Genomic DNA, 16,895 nt, shown 5'->3' on the forward strand with positions numbered 1-16,895 from the left:
ATGCGGCCTGGCCTCACCTAGACACCACCATAACTCAGAGCCCCAGACTCCGCCACCGTGTGCAGCTCAGCAGCATGCACACCCCGAGGCAGATGACCCTGAGCCCCTGCCACCTCAAGAGCAGGTTAGATGGCCAGGATGGGGCCTCCAGGAATCCCCCGACCCCCCCGCCGCTCACGTGAGTACTGAGAAGATACCTGCTCCCTTTGCAAAGATGGCCCCGAAGTCGGCAGGGAATGTGTGCAGGAGCCGGCCCGGAGGAGGAGCCCTGAGGTTTGTTCCAGCAAAGAGACCAGTTGAGGCAGGAGGGTGAGAAGGCCAAGACATTTCCTCCTGGGAAAGCAGGAGTCTCAAAGGAGGCTCTGCTCTCAGCCCCGTGGAGCCCTAAGAAGTCTTCAAAAGAGGCAGCTGGGCATGGATGTCTCCATCCCAGTGCCATCAGGGAGCAAGGAGAGCCAAGGCTCTGACCACTGCTCCTAGTACCCCACTGCAAATGTCCCTGTCCCCACAGTGCTGGGAGAGAGGGCTCCCTGCAGGGGCGCCAGCGGGTCCCTGGCACCGCAGTGCTCCACTCAGCTGCTCTGCCTCGGAGCCACAAAGCAGCTGGCTGAAGCCATCATCCCAAGGACATAAGCGGTGAGGGGACTGTCAGGCTGCTCAGCTGCCATAGCAAAATACCACGCACATGGGCGACTTAACCAACATTCGTTCTCACAGTTCTGGAGACTGGAAGTCCCAGGTCAGGGTGCGTGCGATGGGTTCCTGGCAAGGGTCTCTTCCTGGCCTGCAGACGTCGCCTTCTCCTGTCCTCATAGGGCAGAGACAGCTTTCTGGTGTCTCTTCTTAAAAGGAGACCAATGCTATCAGATCAGTGCCCTCCCCCCCACCCCCGCTCTTGTGACCTTATTTAACCACAATTACCACCTTACAGGCCCTATCTCCAAATATAGTCACCCCAGGGGTCAGGGCCTCAACGTGAATTTGGGGAGACGAGGTCCAGCAAGGAGTATGTCTACAACGCAGGCATTCTCCGAGGTGTAGCACTTCCGTAGGGGTGTTGGGAGAAAGTTTCAGCAGGCAATGCAGGCAGGGACCCAAATGACCATGACCATTCAGACATGAGGTAAGAGTCACCTGCCAGGTCAGGACCATGCGCAGCGACCAGGAGTGGAGGAAGGGCAGACTAAACAAACACCAGGCAGGATGCCCGCTGAAGGGCAGATTTCCATGTTGCCATGCTGCAGATCTCTCTGTCGGATAATCACTTCCCCCCATCTCCATTTCCTTCATATTGCACGTAAGTGCATTGGTGTTGCTAATCTTATAACAGAGTCTTTAATCCTAGGTGGGTGCCTGGAACAGGTGAGGAGACGTCATCTGGATATGATCAATAGCCGACAGGACTTTGGACGCCCACTTGGGGATAGGAGGGCATTCTTGTTTGCATGATGTGTGGGGGCATGGCATATCGGGTTCCTGAAGCATCAGCTCCGATGGTTAAATCTGGGGAGGGAGTTCCTAGAGGTCCAAGGGACGGAGCATGTAGGATGGTCAGCTAGCACTTTCCCTCTTCCGAGCCCTTTACTCAGGGACTCAGGGACCTCATTTCCGGAGAATCTGCCACTGGGTTCTGGGCAGCACCCACCAAGAGGCAGGCACAGAGCCAAGGGACAGGGAGGGGCCGCCACCTCCACAGGAGGGGTGGAGTGGAGTGGGTCACCCAGGGGGCTGGGGTGGAGGGAGACACAGAGAAGACACTGGGGGAGGGAGCCCCCCAATGCAGACCCCAAGAAGGGCAGGGCCTCCGCCAGCTGGAGACCCCAGGAGGACGTTGCTGCCTCAGCATGGCCACCAGCATCCCCCTTCCCCTCCTTCTTCACTAGCCACCTGGCTGAGCGTTGGGAGGACAAGAACAGGGGGTGCTTTGGATGCGTGACTGGAGAAAAGAAGGGAGCCCCAAAAGAGGGGTCAGTTCCCAGACAAAGACTGAGGAGTTTGCTCTCCAGCGGTACATTTCCATAAGCCAACATCACCAGCGAGTACATGCTCCAGGCAGCCTCTGCCAAGTGCTAAGAGCCACCTGCTTTTTAACAGCTGAGGATACACAGCTGGTTTCCCTTTAATCCCAAGCACCATCCCCTGAATAACAGGGCTGTTCTGAGGAGTCCTCCTCACGTGGCGGGGAGGGGGATCATGTGCAAGTCACGTGGCATTTGTGAGGTAGTCACATGTCAGTCACATGGGGAAATCACCTTGCGGGTCACCTGGCAGGCACGCAGGGCCTACGCAGGCATCAGTGGCATGGAGAGAGAGAGAGACACAGAGGAGGTCGAGTACACCAGTGTGAATGGGTCGTGATGGGTTGACTCACTCTGGTTCCTGTGAGCCTCTGACTGCTGCTGGCATCTTAGGACCCCAGCTGGGGGCCATCACTTCAACCCCACATTTTGGGCAGAGGGTCTCTGTTAGGCCGTCAGCACATGCTATGCCTCCCCTGCTTCCCCATGCCCTGCCGGACCTATGGGGAAGGTGGGCCGGCTCAGTCCTGGAACCCGGGACAGCAAGGTGGTGGCCTGCGTTCCTGTCGCCTGTCCTGTGCCAGGTGAAGTGCTTTGTTTTGCGCTGGACACCATCTTAACATCCTGCTCCCCACCCCCCCCACTCAAACTCATATAACAAACACTTCCCCATGCTGGAGAGCACGCCTCGAGTATCTGGGGTTTCAGGGTCACATGCACCCGGTGTCCGATGTTCCTTCACTTACCTGATCCTTCCTCTCCCATGGACACATGGTTGGTGCCAGTTTTTGTTCTATAAATAATGCTGTGCGTACTCACAGTTCAAGTTCCTCTGGACAGATGGCCAATGTGAGTTTTTTTTAAGGCTCCTGATACTTGTGGTGCAAGAACCCACGGCCCCTCCTGCAGCCGACAACCAGGTGAGATTCCAAGCTGGGGCTCCCTGCCTGGGGCTCTGCAGTTGCCACTTCTTCCATACCATATCCAGGACAGACGCTCCCGACCTCCACTCACCAGGCACTCACCCACTCAGGCAGGGACGCAGGAGCTGGACTGCCCTTGGGTAGGGGTGCTGGGAGGCAGCCACATCCTGGTTGTACTTGCCTTGCCAGCCCTGGGGTCCAGCTTCCCCCTCTGTGAGGTAGGGATGGGGGTGGGCAGTGTACACAGATAGCAGCCCTCTCTATCACTACAGGGGTGGTCCCTTCCCCTAATGGTCAAGACCCAAAGCATTAACTCATCCACGCTGGGTTGACATTCGGGTAGAAGGAAGGTCTCTTCCCTTCCATGACTCCCTGAGAAGCCTCCCTGCCAGCTCCTGGGAACACCAAAGGTCTGCAAGCCCAGGACTCAAGTGCTGGATCAAGCCTGCCCTGAAGGTGGACCAGAGGCTCCCTTTCCAACCCAGGGTCTGGGTCTGGAGGGTCGACCTCCAGCAGCCCTCCTTGCCCATTCCCAGGAGTGGTTAGGAAGGTGAGAGAGCCTGTAGACCCTGTGTTCCTCCTCAGCAAGTTCTCTTGATTAAAGGGGATAATCACAGTGCTCACTCAGGCCTGCCTGCTGCATCCATACACCAAAGATCACCTAAACCGCAGGCCCACGCCTGTTTCACATGCGGTGGAGAAAAAAAAATATTGCCTAACATAGTCCCTACCCCCAACTCCCCATGGAGGTGGGGGAGGTGTCAGGACCACAGGTGTGCAACTTACCTGGCCAGGTGCACACCTCAGTGCCTGTGCAGTGATGCAGGAGTGCTCCCTGACGCCAACCCGCCACCACCGCTGTGGGTGATGGCGCGACAGCACAGGAGGACCTCGCTGAGGCCCGAAGTAGCTGCGGAGACCTATGCTCTTCACAGAGGACCAATGAGAGTCCATCTCGCCTCCGTGCCGGCTCAGCCGCCCCCGCCTAGTCTGGCTGTGTGAGCTGCGGTCGGCAGGGGGCGCCCTAAGACCGGGAGCACTCTACGGACTGCTCTGGATCCGCCTGCCCACCCCCCCCCCAACCCCCACCCCTTCCCGGCTGCCTTGCAGCGGAGGTCATCTCCTGCACCCACACAGGCCGGTGTCTCCTGGAGACGGAGACAGTGCGGAAGCTGGGCTGTTCAGCACCCTGACGCACCTCTGCTCATCTCGCTTCATCCTGGAGCACCCTGGTTCCCTTCTCCAGGGAACCCCGGGCAGGCCCCTCCCTCTCTCTGTGCCTCAGTTTCCTCCTGGGGACAGCTGAGCATGAACTGGGCCCTGGCTCGGGGATGTCAGCAAGATGGGCGGGATGTGTACCTGCGGGTTGGGGTGCAGCTGCTCCAGGAGCCCAGATTTTTAGGAGTGAGCAGAGTGCTGAGCCCAAAAAGGACTTGCACCCGCTATACCTGGGGACCCCAGAGCAGAGGGGAGAGGGGCACACAGGTACACAAGGTGTGAGCAATGCCAAGGGGAAGGCTGTGAGTCTTGACCACTCACCACCAGGGTCCCCAGCAGGCGACCACACCAGTCCCTCTGACCCGGAGCCCGCCGGATCTCACCAGGTGGGCCTCCTGCACCAAGGCCCATGTCCTCACCTCCCCACTCCCCCAAGGGGGAGGACACCCTGGCGAAGAGGTCAGCGGGGAGCAGTGGTGGTTCTGAGCTGCACTCTGTCTTCCCGCACCAGGGGACAACGGTGTCCTTTCCCACCAGGTTCTGGGACTCTGAGTCCAGGTATCCCTGGTCCCCGCATGGTGATGGTGGGGGCGGTCATTGTGGGGTCTGGGGTGGCAGAATTCCCTCTGCCAGCCCACTCCCAGCACTGAGACTCACTGTGGCCTGCAGGAGGCTCCTGGCTACCTGCCTCCAGAAACAGGATGAGCTGTCACCAGGTAGGGTGTGGAAGACCTGCAGGTTTCCTTGCCGGAACATAGTGGGGTGACCCCTGCACCACCCCAGGCCAAAGCCTATGGGTGCTTAGTTAGCACCTGAGCATAAGGTTTGTTCTTCAATCAACGGAAGACAGAGACAGAGACGCAGAGATCAAGAGAAAGATGGAGACGGAAACATACACAGAGGGAGAGAGGTGGGAGACCCTACTTCAAAGGTAAGAAGACGGAGGGTGTACAGGCTGAGTGAGAAGCCCACCCGTGGACAGGGGGCTAGGGTGGGTAAGGTTGGCCCAGACACCTGCCTCGGAAACAGGGCGGGGTCCGGCATCAGGGCTGCAGCAGGGTGTTCACTGAGTCTTCTGCCTGGGATGGGGACACATCCAAGAGATGGACATCACATGACCTATTAATGGAGGTGAAGCCCTGGCTGGTGTAGCTCAGTGGATTGAGTGCCCGCCTGTGAACCAAAGGGTTGCCAGTTCAATTCCCAACCAGGGTTGCAGGCCAGGTCCCCAGTGGGAGCCACCCGAAAGGCAACCATACACTGATGTTTCTCTTCTTCTCTTTCTCCCTCCCTTCCCCTCTCTCTAAAAATAAATAAGATCATTAAAAAATAATAATAAAGGAGGTGAGCTTACCCGACCCACTCAAGGGGCCTATAGGTGGAGCCACCAGCAGCACTGCTAAGAGCCCTCTCCCCACGTTGTTCTGGCACCCCCACCCCCCACAGCCCCAACCCGCCCATCATGTGAAATGGTGCCACAACTTTGGGAAAATGTTGGCCCTTTCTATAAAGAAACATATTAAACAAAATTCTACTCCTCGGGCTGGTCTGCTCCTAGGTACTCCTCCTCCTAGGTACTCAAGAGCAGTGAACGTGTGTCCACACGGACACTTGTACACAAATTCCCACAGTGGCTTTGTTCCCAACGGCCCCACCAGAAGCAACCCGTGTCTGTCAGCAGGAGAGATGGGTGAGCCAACTGCGGTTCATCTATAAAGCAACGTTGCTGAGCCATGAAAAGGAACGAACCGACAAGTGACAGCCAAGAGCACAGACCACGTGATCTTACCTACTCTGCGTTCCAGAACAGGCTCCATAGAGCAGGCAGTGGCTTCCTATGGGGAGAGGCCGACAGGCAGGTCCAGGAGAGAATTTTCTGGGCAATTGGCATGTCTGTGTCTTGTCTGGGTGGTGGTTGCACAGGTACACACAGTTCTCCAAACTCCGAGCTGAACGGTTAAGATGTGTGCACTTTATCCCATGTAAAGCCTATGAAAAAAAGAGTTCAAGGGCTCCCAGACCTCTAGCTTCTGAGCCTGGCTGCGGCCTCTTCCAGCACCCACTTGGCGAGCATCCCCCCGGGAAGGCAAACACAGCTCATGTTGCTCGGGTTTGCTTGGGAAGCTAAGCAGGACAGACATTTCTTTAAAAAAAGAAGATTTTATTTATTTATTTTTAGAGACAAGGGAAGAGAGGGAGAGAGAGAGAGAAACATCTGGCACACCCCCAGCTGGGCACCTGGCTGGAAACCTAGGCATGTGCCCTGACCGGGAATGGAATTGCTGGTTTACAGGATGATATCCAACCCACTGAGCCAAACCAGTCAGGGCAAGGGCAGATATTTCTGACAGAAAGCTCTGTTCTTGCTTTAAATTACACCTTGGCCATATCTGCCCTTCCTCAGAGTGTCCAGGTGCATCTGTCCTCAGCTGGGAGCATTTGCTTGGCTCTGAGCGGGGCCTGTGCAAGTGAAGACATCTCCCGGCATACCAGAGTTACAGCAGGCAGTGGGGACAGAAGGTTGGGAAAATAGGTGGAGAGATGCCCAGTGGGACAGGAGAACCCACAGACGATGCAAGGCTGTGGGAGCAACAGGAAATGGCCCAGAGGAGGGGAGGAGGTGGGGCAGGGGAATTCCAACCCTGAGGGATTATTGGCTCCTGGGACAGAAGAGGCCACCTTGGGGGCAAGACCAGGAAGCTCCAACAGGGCATTCAGTGAGGGAGGATGAGACTGAGGGTGCATGTGGCAAGTGAACAGGAGCCCTTAAAGCCACACAGGTTGAGTTGGTAATAGGGAGCCACAGAAGATTTTAGGTGGAAGGCAGCTTTAGTAGACACCTAGATTGAAGAGATTATTTCAGTTATTTTCATCATCAGCTTCTGGACTGTAAGTGACAGAGGCACAAGTTAAAAATGTCTTAACAGCATATTTATGGCTCAGTTTGTTGGAGTATCATCCCATAGATTGAAAGATTGCAGGTTCAATTACCAGTCAGGGCACATATCCAGGTTGCAGATTCCACCTGTGGTTGGGGCACATACAAGAAGGTGACCGATTGATGTGTGTCTCTCTCTCTCCCTCTCTCTCCCCCTTCCCTCTCTCTTAAAGCAATGAAAAAATATCCTCAGTTGACAAAGATGCTCTTTAGCTTAGGAGCCTGATGGGCAGCGTGTGGCCGGGAGGATGGAAGCAGGGATGACTGTGGCTGCACCCGCCGTGTCATTTATCCCCTGCTGCCTGCCGCCTGGGCCTCTCTGCATCAATGCCCTCTGCCTCTTCTTCCTGACTTCTCTGGGGGCTCATTTTTGGCCTGGTAGCAGTGTGGGCCCCACTGTGGGCCCTGTGCTCCCTCCCTGTCACCCCTGTATTGCCCACCACATGACTTTGCCCTTCTCTGGGCTCTTTACACACGCCCTTGGCTCCTCCCACCTGCCTCTGGATAACCGGCACCTCAGGAGAGCCACCACCAAGGGCTCCCATTTTGCATCCCCACTCGTGTGTAGCATCTCATTCTCTGCGTGTCCCTATACCATGAAGAGATGATGAATGGATTGACAGACAGGTGGACGGACAGACAGATGGATGGATGGATTAGTGGATGGATGTTGTAGGAGTGCCAGATGGATGGTGAATCGGTGGTGATGGGTGGTGACGGGTGATGTGTGGATAGATGGATGGATGAATGACAGATGGGTGGTGACGGTGGTGGAGGGGTGGATGGATGAGTGATGGGAAGTAGATTGCGTGTACTGAAGGTATTCCTTCTTGGACCGTCTCAAAGAGCAGGCTGTCTGCTATGTGAGAAGCCTTCGAGATTCAGACTGTGCACCTGTGGGCAGTGCCTAAGCCACCCCGTACCGGAGGCAGAGCTGCTGGGGTTTGCACCTCCCAGAGGCTTGAGGGCCACAGGATTTGATACACTATGTGTCCCCCAAGCCATGGGAGGCATCTGGAGGAGGCTCAGGGCCAGGATCACCTCAGGCACCCCTTACCAGAGCAGGCTGAGAGGCCCAGCCCTGGAAACCCGACCTCCCAGGGGAGCGAGGGGCCGGAGGAGCCCAAGGGATCGTGTCACTGTGATGAGTAAGGCTGCGGGTCGGGTGGCCCAAGTTTCCGTGTTTACACGTTCAAAGTGGAGCAGGTCTTGCCACAGGGAGGGGTCCACGGCCGAGGGCTGATCCAGCGACATGGAAGCAACCTTGCTGGATTGGGACTGGGGCTTCCGGCCAGGTGAGGCAAGATAGGTCTGACGTGGCAGGTTCTGAGTATCCTGACCCTGTGATCCCCTGCAACTGACCTCAGGACCAGGACAGTCTTGTCTGAGGCTAACTCGACCCCCACAGCACCAGACACCAGCTCAGATAAGGACCAGGGCCGCCTCCCACTGCACTGGCCACAGGGACCCCACACCCAGGCACAGGGGTCCCTACACCTCTGCCACAGCTCTGAGGAAACAACTGCCTCTGTGATGGGGACCTCCTCACCTGGCTCCGCAGAAATTATTCTCAGTAATGCTTCCCTTTGCCCCAGCCCTCTTCCCATACACCTACCCCCACAGCTCCCTGGCCAGGCCCTTATCACCTGCCTGCACCTGAACCCAGCAAAAGAAGGGAGGGGCTACAGAGGTGGGTATAAGATGTCCACCCCTGAGGGTGGTGGGCATGTGGACAAACCTGGGCTCCACCAGCAAAGCAGAATGACAGGAGGGGATGGCCATGGACATAAAGGCTAAGGGGCTACCCTCCACCAGGCCACACCCTGCCCCCTTGTGCTCCTGTGTGGTCACCCCTAGCCCCTTGCTTTGGTTTCCATCCAGCCCCCACCCCCCAATCCCAGTAAGCCCACCACTGGGGCCAGCCCTGGCATCTTCCCCAACAAACCTGCCACATTCCACCCTCCCCTGTGCCTGGCTCCTGACCTTTCCCTTTCTCCCCCTTCCTGCTCTAGACTAAACTCCCTAAGGCAGTTACACTCTTTTACCTCAGCCCACACCTCAAGGTGGAGATGCAGAACTGAAGGCCAACAGCCATGAGGGGGCCTTTAAACATGTTAATACTTTTCCTCCCACCTTCGAAGTTCTTCTGGCTGGGCTAATAATCAGATTAACAGAGACAGGTGGACAGGGGAAATCAGGGTTTTAGTATGTGTGCACGGGGGGTTCACATGAGCATGAGAAGCCCGAAGATGAAGCAACCAGGGGTAAATAACACATTTTGGACAAAGGAGATCCAGAAAGTCCGTTTAGGTTTTTCAGTAACACAAGAGACATTTTTCACTTTCCCCAATAACTTTATTGATTTGGGTATTTTGAGTATGTCGGCTAACTCCCACATGGCACAACATTGATTGTGCTCAATTAATGTCCACCCGACCGTGGAGCATGACTCGGTGAGAAATCTCCAGCGCGAAACTTCGCAAGCCACTTCTAACACATTCGGTCGGGGTCGGTCACAGCACCCTCTCCCTACACTGCACAAATCTTTTTTTTGCATTTTGGTTGCGTTCTTACCTTTTGGAATAATAAAGCATAATATGCCAAGAATATTGCTTATTTTCTTCCATCTTCAATATTAAAATGGCTGCACAAAAATTCACCAGTTTTAAGGGTCTTTTTAAGTGCATGCTGATATGACATCTCTGACAATACGATCTAGTAAAATTGTTTTGAATGAAATTACAGACAACTAAGCACTACTAAAGCCATTTTACAGTGGAAAAAAAACACAAAAATTTTGGCCAGCCCAATATATTTCAGAAGGGAACATGGGACACTTACAGCAGGTTGAGAAAGAGCAACAACCTACATGGCAGGAAAGGTCTTGCTCAGCGACTCCCACGATGGGACCAGGGTTGTGTCTACCCAGCAGACCCTGCGGGAAGCCCTCTGTTTACCAGGCTTAATTCAAATCGGACTGAGGCGACAGACATGCCGAGATGCCTTCCCAGGGCAGGTTTCTCTGCCTCAATCTCTCGGGCAGGGAAGAGGGGAGGGTCTAATGTGCTCTCTGAGTTTTTTTGTTTCTTAATAAACAGCTTAAAATCAGTATCCAAAAAAGGCCAATTGGGTGGCAAAACTTTGGTTCCCCTTCAGGGTCCAGGGCGAACAGTAGCTGTTCCAACACTTTCTAGAAGAAAAGAATTACCATTTCCTGAGCGCCGACTACACTCTAAGGAGAGCCGGGCATCCACCCGGCCGCCCATCATCCATTCCTTCATCATCTCTTCACTGCCCACCTGCTCGCCCACCCACCACCCACCCCCCACCCAGCATTCCCTCATCTGCCATTCATCCCCAGAAAAGCTGGGAGCCCCTTCGGGGACACAGGGAGGACCCTCCATCCTGGAAGAATCTGTCAGAGGCAGCAGGGGTTTCTGAGCACTCCTGGCCCTCCCCGGGCACCCCTGGAACCCCCAGGTGACCCAGCAACGTGTGAATGAGGACAATCACTGTCAGTCTTCAGTGTGAATCTCACCCTGTGTCACAGACAGGGGCCTGGCCCTGGGCGGCTCCGCCTAGAGCCAGCTGTAGCATCTGGGTTCTTGGCTTCGGGTAGGAAGAATTTCACAGCATGAGTCCAGGTGACGATGAAGGTACATTTATTAAAGCTGGGACAATGAAACAAAAGAGGCTTAGAATGGAAGGAACAGGAGAGCCTAGGCTGGGCTGCCTTAGCTCACCGGGAAGTCAGAGAAAAGGGGTCTTTGGGGACAGACAGGTTCAGGGGATAAGCTGGGACCAGCTGCCCACTGCCTTAGAGTTTAGCAGACCCAAGCCTGCAGGGGAAGCCGTGGAGGGAGGGGCAGGGAAAGGGAGTGGCAGGGGCCGCTCCCAGAGGGACAGCTGGAGCTCAGGCTGGGTTCTTTGCCTGGAGGCTTTTGTCTCTCTCCTGCAGGTGGGGATCTTAGGGGAGGTCTCTGGGGAGGGTTTCGGTAGAATAGTCATCAGTTCTCCACGTGTGCTCTTTTGGGGCCATGGTCCCCACTGAGTGGGCAGGACAGGGGGTCTTCAGTTACTGCGGTGGGTTCTGGCCATCCACACCTGGTTTTGCTGCCTTTCTGGGCCTGGAACTGAAACACAGCGGAGGCCTAGATGCTCTCTCCAGGGAGGAAAGGCAGGGGAGGATGGCTTCCCGTGGGGGTGAGGTCCTTGTCTTCCCAGTTTTGCCCCACCAGGACTTTCCACCCTGGTGACCATCTGCACCTGGCTGTAAATTGCTTGGCCATTGTGTTCAGCTGTCTGTCTCAGTTTCCCTGTTCCACTTGCCAAGGAATTTTCCAAGCTTCTCACTGTTTGGTCTCACCTACACAATGTCCAGTAGCACAGCACATGTCCAGCACCTTCCATCACATCCTTATCCCCAGCCTTGCCCCAACCCTTTCCCCTGCGCCCTCCCCTCCAGCTCCTGATGGCCAGCAACAGAGGGCTGAGCAGGCCGGCTTGGCTAGAAAGTGACCCCTGTTGTGTCCAGACCTCCAGGGCTGGGGACGAGTGGCCGCTAGGGTTCGCTGCAGGTCTCCCCGCCCCACTGGTGGAAGAGAGGGAAGTGCTGAGGCAGGGGGCACTGATTAGCAGACACCCTGCCCTGGGTTAGGGGCACCAACTCCCCCCCAGCGGGGACTTTGTGTCCTGCAGCCAGGAGAGGCCCCCCTCTTCCTAAGGGAAGCACATTACTGTAACACACAGCACTGAGCCTGTCCTTCTGGGGGGTGGGAGGGCAGGTGTTCCACCGAGTCACGGGGCAGTGAGCAGCCAGGTGAAGCAGCATTTGCAAACACGGTGAGCATCGCCCCTCCCAGCCTGTCTCCTTCCTGAATGAAACCGCGAAGAGTGTGAGAGTTCCCTGGCTCAGAGGGAGGGACACCCCGGCCAGGACCCCACGTTCAGCACCATTGTCACCGTCCCCAGGATACAGCCACTGGCAACATTAAAAATACAGTTAGGAACAGAGGGGACTTTTTTTCTTAAAGATTTTATTTATTTGTTTTTAGAGAGAGGGGAATCCGGGGAGAAAGAGAGGGAAAGGAACACCGATCAGTTGGTTGCCCCTCACGTGTTCCCAGCCGCAGACCTAGCCTGACTGGGACTGGAGTGGCGGCCTCTTAGTCTACGAGACAATGCCCAGCCCGCCGAGGCGCACCAGTCAGGGCAAGGGGACTTTCATTGTGAAGGGACTCCCATGTGAGGCCGCTCTAGAACTGCCCGGAGTCCTTCCCTCTGGTCCTCCACTGGAATGAGGTGTGGCCTCTGGCTCTCACAACAGGACATTGAATTTCTCACGGAGGCGACACTTGAAACCCAAGTGGGATCTGAGCCCCCAGAAAGGTCGAGGGTTTGTTGTTTGTGGGTGAGGGGGAGGATGGGTTTTATTAAAGAAGAGGGAACCTGATAATGTGCAGGTGAAACCCTCTCATGGCTGGGGTTGTGTTCACAGCAACACAGGTAGATGGGGTAAATGGGGAAGACGGGCAGGGCTGAGCCACAGGCAGGACGAGCATTAGGTCAGAGGCCCATGGCGTGGACCCCCAGCGCATGGGCCTCCTCACTGTCCCCCACAGGGCCCATGGGCCCATGGCCTGTGACATACAGCCCAGCCCCACTAGGGTTGAAGCTACAGGACCTGGGCTAGATCAGCCTGTGTGGCTCAGGCCCTGGACCACACCTGCAACCCCATCTGTCCTCAGACTGACTATGGGGCCAAGGTTAAGTTCGGAGAGCTGGTGCAAGGCTTCACATCACCCCAGACTTGTGTGTGTGTGTGTGTTGTGTGTGTGTGTACACACACATGTAGATTGTCCTGCCTGGGGAGTCATCAAAAATGGCTTCAGCCCTGGCTGGTATGGCTCAGTGGATGGAATGCCAGCCTGTGAACAAGGGCCACTGGTTCAATTCCCAGTCAGGGCACATGCCTGGTTGCAGGCCAGGTCCCCAGTAGGGGGCACATGAGAGGTAGCCACACATTGATGTTTCTCTCCCCTCCTACTTCTTCCTTTCACCTCTCTCTAAAAATAAAAAAATAAATTTTTTTTTTAAAATGGCTCCAAAGTGAGGGCTCCGGGCTCCAGGCTGTTAGTGTCCTTGCCCCCAGGGCATGGCATTGTTTGATGAGACCCAGAGTGCTCTGAAGTCTCCCTACCACCCAAACCTTCCACTCAGACTCAACAGCCAGCTGTGTGTTTCATGAACATGTGTCCCAGTACCCCGCCTGGTGCATCACAGGGCGCTTACTGAGGAGGGGGCAGCTTTGGGCAGGTAGAGGGTCCTCTGGGCCACGGGGACTGCAGCCCACAGGGGACCTCTTTGGCCTTAACCCGGTAGATGGCTCAGCATGGTCAAGTGAGATAAGCCCAGGGCAGCACTCAAGCCCCTGGAATGACCACTGGGTGGTCAGGTCAGCATTGAGGACAGCGGGGGCTCCTGTACACTCCTGGTGTACACGCCTGCTCGTACCCATTCATGGGTATGCTGATTGCATGCTGAACCTCATGGACACCCAGAGCCTCTGCCCCAATGCATGCACACGCCTGTACACAAGCACACACACACATGTCCTCTGCTGGCCCTCTTCTTTCATCTAAATGACTCTGAAACAGTGAGTTTTGGGGTCCATCTGAAGAGCCTGCACTTTGCCGTCACTGTAGCCTAGAGGCCTGGCCAGTGTTGCCCCTGGAAGTTAGACTTTGTGTGAGTGCCTTCCTAGGACGTTTACATCGCTAGGGCGGGCACTTTTCACATCGGCTTTGAATTTTCCCAGGTGGAGACTCGGAAGGCTAGATGTTGCACGATGGATGTCACTTAGGGGACATGCTGCAGAGAAGGTCGGGAGAGAACCTGGCCACTGCTTCCAGGCGTGGGGAACAGGGGTGGTGATGGTGCTCGGTGTTCTGGGGCTCAAATTTGCCAGAAGCCATGGAACTCCATCAAGAGATGGTGACTCCTCACGTTCACACGAGAGACCTCAGCTAACAGCAGTCAACAAGTGAATGATGTGTTCATATACAACTTAAAAAGTAGAGGATGGAAAAAGGTTTTCAGGGGAAGAGATTAAAACTATAACAACAGATTTTGTGGAAAAGAATGACTTTGAGAGAATACCCAGAGTAAATCGGCCTAAGAGAGGAGGCCAAAGCTATTTTCAGAAGAAAATGTATAATCTTCAGTGTTTTCACTTACTGAGACACAGTGAGATCAGTTTTTTAAACTGAGTGTTCAGATCAAGATGGTAGAAAGGAAGGTTGAAAGAGGAGAAACAGTGAAGACAAAAGCAGAACTTAATGAATGGGAGAAAATGGGAGAGCAGGACTGATGGCCAACTCATTCCCTGCACCTGCACCCTCCCCACCTCACGGCTGGCTGTCTCAGGCCCCTCTGCGAACTTTCCTGGCATCCCTGAGCTGCTCCCCAGGGGGCAGGCTGCGTTATTTTTTGAAGGGCTGTATTGACAGCCCTTCATCCTCTTGTCTCCCTTTACCCAGCACATTGAGAGCTGACATGAACCAGGTGGCATTTTTCTGGTTTGAACATTTTAAAGAAGTAACTAGGTATTTTACATTGTTCTCAATTGCAAATGGATAGCAACGATCAGAGGCCACTTAGGTTATCCAGGGTGAGGTCCTGTCCCTTCCTACCAGGACAGGCAGAGGGTTCTGAGGCACCCAGGGGCATTCACCAAGGACCTCTCAGGTTAGGTGATGCAACCACAGCCCACATGGTGCAGTGCATCAAGCTGAGATTAAATGGCGAGGGGTTTCTTTGTGGATCCAACTTCTGCGGATTTCTAGGGCAGCCATGTGCTGAGGGAAGAGTGGGCAGACAGTCTGTTGCATCGAGGGTGTGGCTGGACCAACTAGGTTTGGGCATTTTAAAGGGAAAGCTGGACTCTCAGGGTGTCCTCTGGCAGGCACTAACCAGAGGGAAGAGAAGGCTTGAGAAAGAGCGGAGTGTGAGAACAGCCCTCAGCAGCTCCATTCCATGCCTCCCAGGTCAAGTCGTCCACAGCTGCCTCCGGGACTTAGGGGTGGCTGCTGGCTAGTGGTGACCACCAGGGCCAGTGAGGGAAGGGCAGCAGTGCAGGAACACCCATGCCAGGCCCTTGGCCAGCACGACTCTTCACGAGAAGACACCAGGACTGGTCCCATTCCGGTTCTGACCTTATAAGGAGCTCGACCAAGCATAGTATTTCATATTGCCCTGGAATTTCTAGAAAATTCCAAAACAAAAACAAAAAGGGGGCAAGAAAACAGAAGAGGTAAAAGCAACAAAGAAAGACAAAGCTATCATTCTTTATAGGTAAAATGATTCCCTTGCAAAACCTAAGAAGTTGAACTTGAAAAGGCAATTGAATAACACAATTTGAATTATGTGAGAAGGCAGGTTACAAAAGAAACACACAAAAGCTAGTAGTGTTTTATGGTTTTGTCCTTACATATCAGCATAGCTGCAAGATTCATTACAGGAATAACAAAAAATGTGAATACGTATGAATTAACTTAATGAAAAAGACCTGCAGGATGTGAATGAAGGATTCAGTACCATAAAGGCGTCAGTTCTCAGCTAATTTATTTATATAGGTTGGATGATACTCAATCAAAATGTAAATGTATTTGGGGGGAAACGTTCCAAAATGATTCAAATGTTCATTTTGGGGTGATGATCAGTGCTCAAGAATGGCTAAGAAAATCTCAAAGGATGGGTGGCCGAAGGACAGTGCTGCCATTCCCATTTGTCACACTCCAAGATCTGTGAAGGGGGCAAGAGGGGCTCCTGAGCACCCAGAAGAGCCCAAAAGTTTGTGCAGGAAGAAGAGGTATGTGGCCAGCTGTTCCTGCACGTGTGAGAACTTGGACCCTGGTCCACTTCCCTCCCGATGAATGGAGATGGGGAGACATAGTGAGAGGGTGGGTGCAAGAACAGAGTCCTCCTCCTCCAGAATCCTGAATCTTTTCTCCTGTGTTTGTTGCGCCCCTAATTTCTAACCTCTCATTCTTCCTCACTAATGGAGCCCCCAAACATTAGTGGGCACATTTCCCAGCCTTCCTCACTGGCAGATGTGGTCATATGACTAAGTTGTGGCTAATGGTTCAAACAGAGATGTTATGTGCAACTTCTGGGTTGGGCTCTTGGGAGGACAGCTCATTGCCCTTTCCCTGGTTTCTCTCTCCACTACTGGAATATAAATGAGATGGCTGGACCAGAAGCAGCCATCATGGGTCATGAGGTGAATGAATTGAAGCCATACACTGCTGACCACTGACCTCCTTTAAGTCATTGCTCAGATGTCATCTCCCCCTGGGTCCCTCTTAGACACCCCATTCACAATTTTAGCCTTCCTAGAAATGTTCTTCTTTGCTTCTTAATCAGAGCTCTTATCTCTGACTCTAGTCCAGAATGCATGCTTCAAGAGGCAGGGATTTCTGCCTCCTCATGTCATCCACAGGGCCTGGCATAGCTAGTCACTAATACGTATCCATTCAATGAGTGAATGTGCTAACCACGTTTCCTATTTTAAAGTGCTACATGAATAAATGTAAAGTGGCAACAATGGGATGGTGATATTAACCCGCTGCATGTGTTGTAGGAGCCCATAAACTGAGTGACTTATTCTTCCCCAGGAGGGGACTGTTTACTGGTTTCCATACCTCCTGACACCCAGTTTCACTTACACCTTCCTGCCCTCCACTGTTCTGGACATCCATCCCCCAGACTCCAGGGACTGGCTGCCTCCCCTTTCCGTCT

The sequence above is a fragment of the Phyllostomus discolor genome, chromosome 3 (assembly GCF_004126475.2).
Source record: "Phyllostomus discolor isolate MPI-MPIP mPhyDis1 chromosome 3, mPhyDis1.pri.v3, whole genome shotgun sequence".
Classification (NCBI taxonomy): Eukaryota; Metazoa; Chordata; class Mammalia; order Chiroptera; family Phyllostomidae; genus Phyllostomus; species Phyllostomus discolor.